This window comes from Monodon monoceros, unplaced genomic scaffold, assembly GCF_005190385.1.
Source record: "Monodon monoceros isolate NGI ecotype Baffin Bay Population unplaced genomic scaffold, NGI_Narwhal_1 Super_Scaffold_9, whole genome shotgun sequence".
Lineage (NCBI taxonomy): Eukaryota > Metazoa > Chordata > Mammalia > Artiodactyla > Monodontidae > Monodon > Monodon monoceros.
Window position 1 is genome coordinate 48252136 of NW_021703786.1, and position 12493 is coordinate 48264628.

Here is a 12493-nt window from a genome sequence, read left to right on the forward strand (position 1 = left end):
AAACAACTAGAGGAACTGGGTAAAGTATTTTTTAAAGGTCTGTTTGAAGCGCTCGGAGTGACAGCAAGGCCTTAAATCATGGGAGGCCGGTCCAGGGAAGGTGGATTCTCCGAGAGGCAAGGCCAGCATCCAGGAGCACACTCACCGTCACACACGAGATTTGGGGTGAAGCCAGCCACTGCCAGGAATGCTTTTCTTGCTTCTCTCGGCTGCCATGTCCTCCTCCAGGAAGCGCTCCTCGGATTCCAGCCCTGGCTGAGCTCTCATTCCTCTAACATGTAAACTACAGCCGTGGACCAAATCTGGCCCGCCGTCTGTTTTTGTAAATAAAGTTTTATTGGGACACAACCGACATTTTCATTTATGTATTGTCTATGGCTGCTTTTGTGCCACAGCAGCAGAGTTAAGTAATTGCCACAGAGTTCTTACAGCTGGCAAAGCCGAAACTATGGACTATCTGTCTCCTTACAGAACAGTTTATCTGATCTAACACCCGCATTTCTGAATGTCACGGCACTGGACTCTCCGGTGGAGAGGCGCCTCCAAGACATCCAACGGCCCCCTCATGGCCCACCCAGTGATGCCGGCCACACTGAGGAATCCTCACCACCTCTCCTTTCTCCCCATGAGAAGGATACTATATTCTCTGTGTGGCTGTGAGAAGGATACTATATTCTCTGTGTGGCTGAACCACAAAGCTAGACTGTGAACCAGCCACTTGTTTGCCTTCAAGCGGTTCATCTCTAAAGCATCCGGTTCTAGACAGGATGGCCCTTTCTCCTTCCCACTCTGCCCCCACCCCCTGCCACGAGCCTGCAGCACCCACTAGGAGTCACATCTGGGGAGGGGCCTTCCCAGGGGCTTTACAGGCAACCCTGCAGTAGGCGTGGGCGAGAGCCCTGGCCAACTTGTTTCTAAGTCAACATCTTCTCAGCCACTACTGGCCCCAGGGGAGGGAGCGTGCAAAGAATTCCAAGTGAGAAGCTTTTCTCAGTCAGCAAGTGCATTTCTGAAATATTCTGTCCTCACAGACACAACCCTGGTCTAAGGGTAACTGCTTTATGAGCTCGGAGCTGCTGCCCACACAGACAGGAAATCGTTTCCCAAATGATGGAGAGGTTTGGCTTGGAGGAGGACGAGAAAAAACTTGTTTTGAGGCCGGACTCTGCCCTGCACTTACTGAGACTCCTACAGTGGCTCAGACTCTTCTGCCTTCATTGGAACATCCTGTAGACCTTGCCCTGGGCTTGGCTAGAAGAGGTCTGGGCCCTGCCTTCAGGACAGGATTATGCTAAAAGACACCAGTAAATGGCTCAGTTTTGTTGAGCACTTATTACGTCCCAGGCACAATGAGCTTTACAGGTACCATCTCATCTAGTCCCCACAGTTATCCTCTGAGCTGTGGTCCTCTTATTATTAGCCCCATTTTACAGATGAGAAAACTGAGGCTCGAACAACCAAGGTCACTTGCCCCAAACCGCACAACTAATTAAAGACTGAGTGAGCTGCCCCACACTCAGCAGAAGACGGTGCTTGACAAAGTGGCTCCCCTCCCATCCCCCTGATCTCCACAGCTTTCCAGTGAGGCAGACATGACAATCCCCATTCTGCAGGAGCAAAAACAGGAGCACAAACTGATGTGACATCCTGAAGACTAAAGCCCCCGAGACTTCTTCCCACCGCACGTGAAAGTTTGCTAGTAGGAAACCCCGAGAGTGTCCAGGGGGGAAGCTGAGTGTCGCTTCCCCAGGACGAAGCAACCATACTTCGTGGTGTGTGCAGCCTCACGTGTGCAGCCCTGGGGCAGCTGGACCGGGGGAACCAGGAGCTGAGCAGAGCTGAGGATATGGGCGGGCAGCCTGGGAGACCCCTCACTTCTGGGGCCGGGAGAAACCTAGTTGGGCCCATGGACTTTGGAGCCAGAATGCCTGAGTACAAATCTAGGCTCTTACCAGCTGTGTGCCCTGTGTCTCAGTTTCCTCATCTGGAATATGGGCATAATAATAGTAGCTACCTCACAGAGTGGTGATGAGGATAAATGAGCCCATATATACAAAGTGCTTAGGACAGGGCCTAGAACGTGGTAAGTGCTATATAAGTGTTAGTAGTTTATTATTATTATTACTATTATCCAGGGTGCATCGGGGAGCACAGAGCCGGGGCCACAGCTGACACAATGGGGCTGGAGGCTGATGGGGACATCACCGCCTCCACACTCCTGCCCTGCCCCCAAGTCCCTCCCTAAGCCCTGGCAGCCTCCCCAGCCTCACTGGGCTGGATGCCTGCTTGCAGTGTGATTACAGAATTAAATGCTGTGATTGCCACGAATTACCATAGCAAGGCTATAAATAAGTTGCAGGGAAGACATGAGGGTCCTGCCATCTCCTGGGTACCATGTCCTCCAGGATGTGGGGACTGCATCCTGCACCCTCACTGATTACACAGACTGAGAGCACCCGCATCCCTGATCTTCCTGTGGCCAGCTCCCTTGGGGCCCATGTGATGCCCTGGGCATCAAATCTGTGCTGCGTCCCGGCCACAAATGATGTTGAGGCAGTTCCTGGCTCAGTGGAGATGGGAGACCAGCAGGGTTGTCCTCAGCATCCCTCACCCCTTCCCTAGCCAAGGGGAAGAGTCTGGCCTCCCAAACTGTTTGAAGATGGAGACTTGCTTCCTTTTAATGCACAAAAGCCAGAAATGCTTTGCTCTGGAAGATGGAGGTGGGGAGACCTCGCCTGCCAGATCTGGATTCTGGCCCCTTGAGAGCTGACTAACAGGACCAGGGTTTCCCCATCTTCAGTCTTAGAAGAGGTCTCTGTAGACCAACAGAAAGGCAGCCTAGAACCCACCTGCCAGTACCTTGCCCACAAGGGTTCTGCTCTTCTAAGAACCAGACATTCCCACCACAATGACTGAGGCCACTGGCTCTGACTCACCCACAAGACACAACTCTTTCACTCTTCCATGCCTTTGCTCATGCTGAGCCCTCTGCCTGGGAAGCCCTTCCTCCCTCTGCAGACCAACAAACTCCTACCTAACCTACGAACCTGCTCAATTGTCACCACCTCTGGAAAGCTTTCTCAGATCTACTCAGGCAGGGATGGTTATCTCACAGGGTGCCAGTGGTCAGGACCTAGCGTGACATTTTTGTGAAAACTTACTGCAAGTGAAGATCCCAGGGTACACATGACCTATGAGACATCTCTATGCTGTCAAACCCCCAGGAGAAATTGGGATCAGGGGAGCGTCATCCACCAGGAGGCACATTTCTTGAAAGTCCCCAGGGAAAGTGGTATCAGGGAACCTCTAGGAATTCTAGGGCATCCTGGCCAGGGCCTTATCACTCTGCCCCTGGAGGCTTCCCCAGAGCCTCTGGTGACAAGAGCTGCTGGCAGGGGTTCCTGGGTGGTGGGGAGCCACATTCCAGGGGCCCCAGGACCTCATTATCAGGCTGCCTGTTTCTTCCCACTTCCTGTTCATTTCTGTTTGCATGGCGCTATTCAGGCTGGGTCCCTGCCGTGCCCAGATCTGGGGCGGGGTGAGCCCACAACTGTTTTTGTGACAATGTTTTTGTGACAAACTCTGAGGCAGGCCAGCTGCTGCAACGCCTGCTCCCAGCACCCCTGCCAGCCCTAGCACCAGGACCAGTGCCCCCCCTCCCCCGCCCCCAGCTCACCGTGGCGCCTCCTGCCGCCTGAAGAATAGAGGCTATTTTTGCTTAATCACATCCTTGGAAAGGCACAAATCATGATCATCCCTTCTAATTACTGATGTGCTACACTCCTCTCAAGACAAAAGCCAAGGTCGTCACCCACGCACTCGGCACCCTAAGCAAAGCATCACCCAGTTCGCCCAAAGACTCCATCTCCCTTGCCACCCGCCACTGGGACCCACAAGGAGTGGGTGCCTGGGGTGCCCCCGGGCTAAAGCTGACTCCTCAATTTTACCCTCCATTCTACCAGCCCTGGCAGTCGCCCCACCTCTCTTAGTCACTCCTGGGGTCAACTGAGCAGAGCTGGGCCCAGCTTGAGGCCACATGGCACGTCCTGAGACCTATCTGCAAAAGTATCTAATCCCTGAGAGCACATGGAAGCACATGCATGGGAAAACACACACACACGTGTGTGTTTGCATAAGCCCAATGGCTTGGCTATCTTGCTCTGATGTGAGATGCAAGGCATATACCTCGAAATGTCTGGGAAGATCTAGAGCTTCATTCAGCTGCAAGCAGGAGGCTCAGGTCACGGCCCCAATCCCCCAGGCAGACCCGCATGGAGAAGGACACACACACGGGAGACAGGCATGGACAGAGTCCTGGGATGGGAAATGAGTACCCTAGTCAGAGGGTGACCTCGGGCACCCTCCCCACGACCGCAAAATGAGGGGGTCAGACCTCATTCCCTCTTAGGAGTCAGGCAGTTGGAGATTCCATGAGTCCAAGCACGCTGTGTGAGCTCAAGCCTCCATACCCAGCAGAATTAGACTCTTAGACCCTAACGGGACCTGCAGGCATGATGGGTGAGTTGCTTTGAGGGATGCCAGAGGAAGGAAGAGGAACCAAGAAATGGCAGGTGGCAAATGTCACCTGGATTTTCAAAGTGGTTGATTCTATCTAGAGAGTTTCATGTCAATTTCCAGGCAAGACCTGTTGCAAATTAACAAACAAGTGTTTGGGGACCCTTAGAAAAGGAAGCAATGGTCCCCCAGAGCCCTGATAGGCTCACTTGGACATCTCTGGCCAACCCCACCTCATTGCTTGTTGGGTAGGGTCACTGGGCTGGGAGCCCAAGGTAGCGCCAAGGGCTTAGGGCATCTGGGGAGGAGAGGACACTGGCAGAAAGACAAACCAGGTTGGAACCCGCAGCTCTCATAGCGGCTCAAGGAGTGCAGGTTCATGAATGGCGTCACGATGCGGACGGGACAGTGTGAAGCAAGGGAAAGAATGGGCCCGCGCTGGATGGTTTTAAAACTTTTTTTAAACAGTGAAATCTTTTGCCCAGTGAAATTTTCCTTAGAAACCCAATTTGCAGAACAGGTGAAAGTGGACGGCTCTGACTGAAAAAGGTTGGGGGGCCCAGAGCCCCGCTTCCTTACTCCCCCCCACCCTTGACCTAGGCAGCCACTGAGGGCTCCAGAGGACAATTAAAAAGCCACCAACTTTGTTCACCAGCCAGACTCCAGGCCACCCTCCTCCACGGTGCCCCAGCCCCTGGCTTTATGCAAAAACAGCAATCTAGGTGGAGGGGGTGGAGGATGGGTTGGAGGCCTGATATTGGAAGAAAAGCACACCAAACTGCTACTTCTTTCAGTTTACAACTATTTATGAGTACATCCATTGATGCACCACAAGCTTGTGTCGTGTTTGCGACAAGAACATTTTCAACAAGCTACTACCCGACTCTGCTAAATGCAAACACTACAGACAAAACAAGGTGAAATGCCCTGCCCTCTGGGAGCTGACAGCAAATGAGGAAACGCAAAACGGAAATGACATGCTTATGGAAGGAAAGAACGAATGTGAAACACGATGAGTGAATCACCATCCTGCATTTGGGTTAAAAATCCAACTTGATATGACTTGCCAATTCCTCCTCCGTTGGTTATTGCCCAAACTTGTGTCTGGGCTGGAAGTACCAAGATGAATCAGATATACAGCAGGTACCTTCAAGGATCTCTCAAGCCCCTAGGGTCACATGATCAAGGCCTACGTCATGTGACCCAGCCCAGTCACATGACCAACGGCTGCAAACTGCCTGAGCCAGGGTAATGGGACCCCCAAAGGTAGTCAGCCTCTGAGGCTGCACACTAGAGACCATGGAATGAGGAGGGGACGTCCCCGTCCTGCTCCCTGCAGCTCAGGTCACTTTGAGGGCACATCTGGAGCCCAATAACTTGGGCAGGAAAGCTGTGGAAGGGGGCCCAGCCTGGGGAAGAGCAGGCTCTATGGGACATTTGCTGCCTGCAAATCCCAGCTGAGCCGTGTTTGGGTCACAGGAGCAGAAGACAGAGTCGGGATGAATGGGGGTGCGGACAGTTTCTGAAGAGTTCGGAATTTCAGCACAACTAAGGAGATGTTTACAATAGTACAAGAGTGACCCGTGCTGGCCCAGCGGCAGGGCATTCTCTCCCCTTCAGGAGGTTGTACAAGCAAGGAGTGTAAGTGTTCACTTGGCAGGGATGCTGGCAGGGGATGTTTATCCAGGGCTGTGGGATCTAGAGGCCAAGGCCCCTCCTATGACTCCTTAAGCCTTTCAGGGTCAGAAGCCAATCAAGTCAGCCTGGATTCATCTGGCTAATGAGGCCAAACCCCAGGGGCCAATTAGCCCCCCACAGAGTTGCCTGTCCCCACCAAGTCCTGTCCCTTGCTAGGGTCTGGGCCCCAGATCCTGCCTCTTGGAAACATACTTTTGGCCACCCCAAGGGAGCTTGGGGATAGCTCCGAGGAGCCACTCCCCTTGGGGGAACCCAGTGTCCCCATCTTGGATCAGGCCCAGGGAAGGTTTCAGATATATAACCATAAGAACCTCTCCTGCCACTACACAGTGATGCTAGAAGGGCTTGGCGTCCCCTATCTGGTGACTCTGTAATAAATGCAGTCTTCCTCAGATGGGTCTTGAGTTTCTAGTCCTCGCCCAGTGTCTCAGGCAAACTTCACATTCGTCCTGAGAGGACAGGGGTGCTCTGCCCATTTTACAGATGAGAAAACTGAGGCTCAGAGAGGTTAAGTGAAGGGGTGGGGATTTGAACCCAGGTCACCCGGCAAGGGCTCTTTCATCCTCCTGAAGCATCACCCCACAAAGGCGGGGGTTAAGAATGGGGTGTTCTTGTCAGTCTTTTAAATGTCTCCATACTGGCTCTGCCAGCAGAGCCATGCCTGGCAGGGAGGGAAAGGGGAGGAGAGGCGGTTATCAGGAGCAGAAGTCTGCCTGAAACCTTTGGGTCCTACCCACTAAGGAACCCCTGTCAAGCCTGCCCTGGCCCGGCTTGGAAGTCAGCACACAGAGGAACCCCGAAGCACACTCCCCGACGGTAATCCCCTCAAAATGAACATGGGCTCCAGAAAAGGAACGGGGCAGGGCCCCTAAACATATGAAAAGGTGCTCAGCCTTAGAAGCCTAAACTGCAGGAACGCTCACTGAAATCACTCTAAAACGCCTTTTTTTTCACCTTAGCAGTTATCAACACCCAGCCGCCCAGGGTGTGGGAAAGCAACCTCTCCTCATTCATTGCGGGTGAAAGCGAAAACCAGTACAGCCTCTGTGGAGGGCAGTTTGGCAAGGTCATGCCACATACAGCATGCCCTTGACCCAGCAATTCCAAGTCCGTGTGCAAAATGACATGGGTACAACACTAACCACTGCCACACTTTCTAAGATATAGACAAGACACAGAAAGCAACCTATGTGCCCATAAATAGGGGCCTGGTTCAATAAACTAGGCCACCGTGAAATATGACACACCCGTTGCAAAGAATGATGCCCTTCTGAATGTATTAGTAAAATACTCCGGATATATTGTTATCTGAGAAAAGCAAGGTACAGAGTGGAAGGCACCAAATGCTCCCATCTGTGTGGGGTATATATAAAGATATATATATAAATGAATATTTAGGGAGATGCTCATATATGCAGAGAATATCTCTGGAATGTTCTAGAAGAACCTAGTCACAATCATGGCTTCTGGGGAGAGGGAGGAACCCTCATCACCTTCATTCCTTTAGAATTTTATAACATGTACATGTGCTATCTACTCAAGAGACAGATTAAAAATAAGAATTTTTTCAAAGGGCACATAGCAGGGCGATTAAAAGCCCTTTTGTCCCCAGGAGAAAGAGATTTGAGGAGACAGAGGTTCCCTGAGACTAAAAAGAGATTCCCCACCCTCTGCCCCAGGCTGAGGGGAGGAGACAGAACTAGGTGCGGTGCCCTCACAGCTTGGGGGACTCTCGCAAGTCCAGGAGGAGACAATGATTTTCACGGTCTAGCCACCCTGTGCCCCAAGGAGCCTGGCCCCTAGGCAGACCAGGACGGAAGGGAGTACCAGGCTGGGGCCCGGAGCTCCGCAGCGTCCACGAGTGTGGATGGAGAGCTTCCTGCACACATTCGCATGAGCACACACTGTTTCCCCACCAGGGTGGCGGGGAAGAACCCTGGGGGCTTTGGAACAAGGGCAGGAAAATGAGGAAAAGGGAAACCCCTGGAATCGCAGAGGGGGCTCTGTCACGAGTCCAGCTGGATGGGTGTGCAGAGTCGAAATTACAAAGGGGCTTATAGGAAAATAAAGGAAAAGGTGGTTCGTTCACGTCCAAGTCAGTGAACTGTGCAGTATGGTCTCCACTCGCCCCTCCAGATCCGCCTCCACCATCCCCAGTGAGGCCCCCTCCCTGCCGGCTCACCACGCGCTGTCCCTCTCCTGTCCCTGCCCAAGGCCAAGCTCCTGCGCAGGTGGGGCAGGGACAGAGGGGGAGGCTCTCCACGCAGCGCAGCGACCTTCAGGGCTGGGAGTGGCCCAGGGCATCGTCCTGTACCTGGCGGGTTTCCTTTGCCTGAGATTGAAGAAACCCCTGCTGGACTCTCCTCCAGTCAGGCTGCTCGAGAGCCTTCCTTTTCCTGCGAGAACCCCCGGCCGAATCATGACTAGACTCTAACTGCCCTACAAAAATCTTACCATGTCAGCCTACGCTGTCCTTTCCTGCGGCTTCCCCATCCTGACCAAGGCCCGTGTGGTCTGCCCACGGGCCCGACTCTCCACTCACCTCTCCCACCACTTGCCCCACGCTCTCTGAGCTCAACCACGTCGGCCTTTTTGACAGTTGTCAAGGATCCCATGTCCCTCTCGCCACAGGGCCTTTGCACATCCTGTTCCCTATGCCTGGACTCTTCCTCTCACCCTCTGTGCCCAGACAGTCCCTACAGAAACCTCAGTGTTCCTTACTCCTGGGGGCCTTCCCTTCTTACTCTCCTCCTCCCCAAAGCACCACGGCTTTCTGTGTCCTAGGACTAATCCTTATACTTTTAGTTTTGTGGTTATTTCATTTGTCTTCCCCTCCTCCAACCCCCAGATTGTAAGATCCTTAAAGGCTGGAACTGGATTTGTTTTTGTTCCATTTTATCCCCAGAGACTATTAAGGTGCTGGCATATAAAAGAGACTCATTAAATATTTTTCAAACAAGCGAATGAACTAATAATTTGTTCCTATTTTGTGCCCCTACACGTGTCAGAAGCTGCACACGTCCCTGGCAATGCAGACGCGGCACAGACTCACACAGATGCACACGGAGCCTTGTGTAGATGACTGCATTGACGTTTGGACACACACGCTAACGCACACACACAAATGCGCAGGCACACGTTTCCCTGTGCGCGCACACACACACGAACGGACCGTGCCAAACATAGGCATACGCGCACGCACGCAAGAAAAGTGCTCCCAAGGCGGACGTCTGCCACCCTGAGCTCATTAAAGCCGCTAAACATAGCCCGTCTGCAGCTGTGCTCAGCAAGCTGCCCACACAGGCCAGGAAAAGACACCAGTTACCAGGCAGAGGAGTGGGGAGGCAAGCCGTGGGCAGGGGGCTGCTGGGGAGGCCATGGGGCCGAGGGTATGCGGGAAGGGTAGCCCCTTGGCGGCTGGTCTGGATCTTCAGAGCTGCTCCTCTGGTCCCTAATGCCGGACAGTGGGATGTGAGGTCAAGCCACACCCCCATGAAAGCATCCTCATCTTGCCCCTCTGCCTCTGTGGGACAACCGCACAGGTTTTTCTGACAGTTATTGGGGTCCAGGAGCCAAGCTCAGTCCAGAACCAGGGACTGGAGCCAGGATACAGCCTGGGACAAACTGGGGCTCTGTGGGTGCCTAGGGTAGAGGCTCAGTCTGGGATGAAGAACCAAGGGTCCTTCTGGGGCCAGGATTGGGACTCAGTCTGCACCATTGTCGAGGACGAGAGAAAGTTCAGAGACCCACTGCTCAGCCCGCTCTAACAAACAGGCATGGCCACGGGCAGACCCTCCCCACACTGGGGGCACCACTTGCTGCCCCCACCCCTGCATCTGAAGCCTGGCACTGGCCCTGAGAAAGCCATCTGACAACCACAAGTGTAAGTCACGTGTGCAGGTCGAGTTGTACTCCACACAGACTGGGTCCCACTCGGAGGGCCCAAGAGCAAGTCCTCCTGTCCTGGAATCTGCACCCTCCTCCCGCCCCCCGACACACACAGGTGGACGTGAGGCAGAGAAAGTCTCTCCAACCCCCCGACACACACAGGTGGACGCGAGGCAGAGAAAGTCTCTCCCGCCCCCCGACACACACAGGTGGACGCGAGACAGAGAAAGTCTCTCCCGCCCCCCGACACACACAGGTGGACGCGAGGCAGAGAAAGTCTCTCCAACCCCCCGACACACACAGGTGGACGCGAGGCAGAGAAAGTCTCTCCAACCCCCCGACACACACAGGTGGGCGCGAGGCAGAGAAAGTCTCTCCCGCCCCCCGACACACACAGGTGGACGTGAGGCAGAGAAAGTCTCTCCCGCCCCCCGACACACACAGGTGGACGCGAGGCAGAGAAAGTCTCTCCCGCCCCCCGACACACACAGGTGGACATGAGGCAGAGAAAGTCTCTCCAACCCCCCGACACACACAGGTGGACATCCTGGACCCCAAGTTTCTGGGGGGCTCGTGGAGCTGGCTCTTGAAGGGGGTGCCTGTGTGACACAGGGGACAATGGGGCACCTCCCCAGGTACCTGGGGTGACCAGAAAGGAGAAACTTCAGGAAAATGGGAGCTCAGACATGGGACTGAGCTCTGGAGATGGAGGGGCATGGAGACCTGTGTGTGAGCACGTTCCTTGGAAGGTTATTTACCCCTGGTCTTTACCTTCTCAATGTGACACAGCTGTAATGATTGCAACCTTTCCCAGCATCCAGGTGGCCGTGAAGGTCAGTGTGCAGCGCCCTACAGGCTGTGAAGCTGCTGAGAGGGGAAGGGAGGGGGATGGAGAGAGAGAGGCGGCCACGGCCCTCCTGGGAGAGTCTGCTCCTCCCTGGAGATGGAGCCGGGGGACAGAGGAAGGAGAGTTTCTACACCCACTGAGCCGACAGCTGTGCCCTCAGCCTCCTCTGTGATGACAGTAGGTCCTGGCAGGGAGGGGCGGACCCAGCTCCCTGATCCAGGAAGCGATGAATGGAGTAGAGGGCAGAGGCCGACAGGGCTGGGTCCCAAGGGAATCACTCTGGAGCCCCAAGTCCTTCCTACCATCTGCTGTGGAGCGGGCTGCTAGCGTCCCCTCCACGGGGCTGGATGCACTGCTCGAGTTTTCCAACTAGCTTAAGAGAAAACTGTGCTTGGAGTCTGCACGCTCCTTCTAGAAGTCGGTCTGGAAAGGAAGGGGAGGGCTGGTGGGGAAGGTGGGCAGGTAGGTCATGCGGAGGCCGGTCTCATCCTTTATTGGAGAGGAATCACTAGAGGGCATCAGGAGGCCATGAGGACAAGTCTGCCTCCTGCGAAGGTTTCTCTCACACTCTGGAGGAAGAACCAAAGTGGGAGAGACTGGAGGCAGGGAGGCCAGCATGGGAGGATGGATCCATCCAGAAGACAGAACATGGTGGCCTCGGCTGGAGAAGGGATGGGGGATGGAGTGGGTGGAGGCATGAGAGATCTGCTGGGGGTACAATGGATGCTCTCAGGGGTCTGATCTGACTCTGGAAGGTGGCAGAGAAGGGGAAGCTTAGAAGGACGCCCAGGTGTCTGGCGTGAGTTTGCGGAAAATGGCGCCATTCACTTTGCACAGAAGAACAGGAGTGAGGTTCAATGGGCAGGTAGTAAGCTCCCCGAGTCCTTACACCCAGCACCACGTCACGTGCCAGAAGTGCTCTGTAAACGTCGGCTCTGCTGTGGAGTAGCGTGAACACGGCAGAGCAGCCAGACGTGCAGGCAAAGGAAACCAGGAGACAGAGGCAGCGACGGGAACTCGGAGGGCGCCAGAACGCCAGAGCTAGAAGGGGCTCTACGCACAGACGGGCCAGGAGGCCGGCCACAGGCAGCAGCTGAGGCTACACAGCAAGCTAGCTGCACCCTGGTCCGAGCCCCTCTCTCCCCTCTGCCTCCACCGGCCCCTCCGCACTGGCTCCCTAGGCTTCCTCAGGTCTGGTTCCAAACGGCAGGCACAAGCCAGAGGCAGCAGGCTGTCAGCGCACCTGTGCAGCTGCAGGATGAAGGCTGGGCTGCCTGGGAGAGGAGGGAGGGTTCCAGGACACCCCCGGAGTGCCCCACCCACGGTCACTGCAGACGAGGCCTTACAATCCCATGCCTGCACGTGAGCTGGGAGGCCCTGGAAGACCCCTTTCCTGCACTCCCAACCCTTGTGGCCAGCTCAGGAGGGCTCCCTGGGGACTCAGGCTGTGACAGTGACAACAGAGCCAGCCACAGGACCAGCAGAGCAGGGAAAAGACTGGGCTCTGTAAGATGCTGAGATTCACCCCCGCGCCTGCACCAGGTG

General features: G+C 54.8%; 1 protein-coding gene across 2 annotated transcripts in view; it reads right to left on the bottom strand.

Moving 5' to 3' along the window:
* Positions 1 to 12493, bottom strand: part of PITPNM3 (PITPNM family member 3) — a 92117-nt gene that overhangs the window by 29301 nt on the left and 50323 nt on the right. The window lies entirely within an intron of this gene.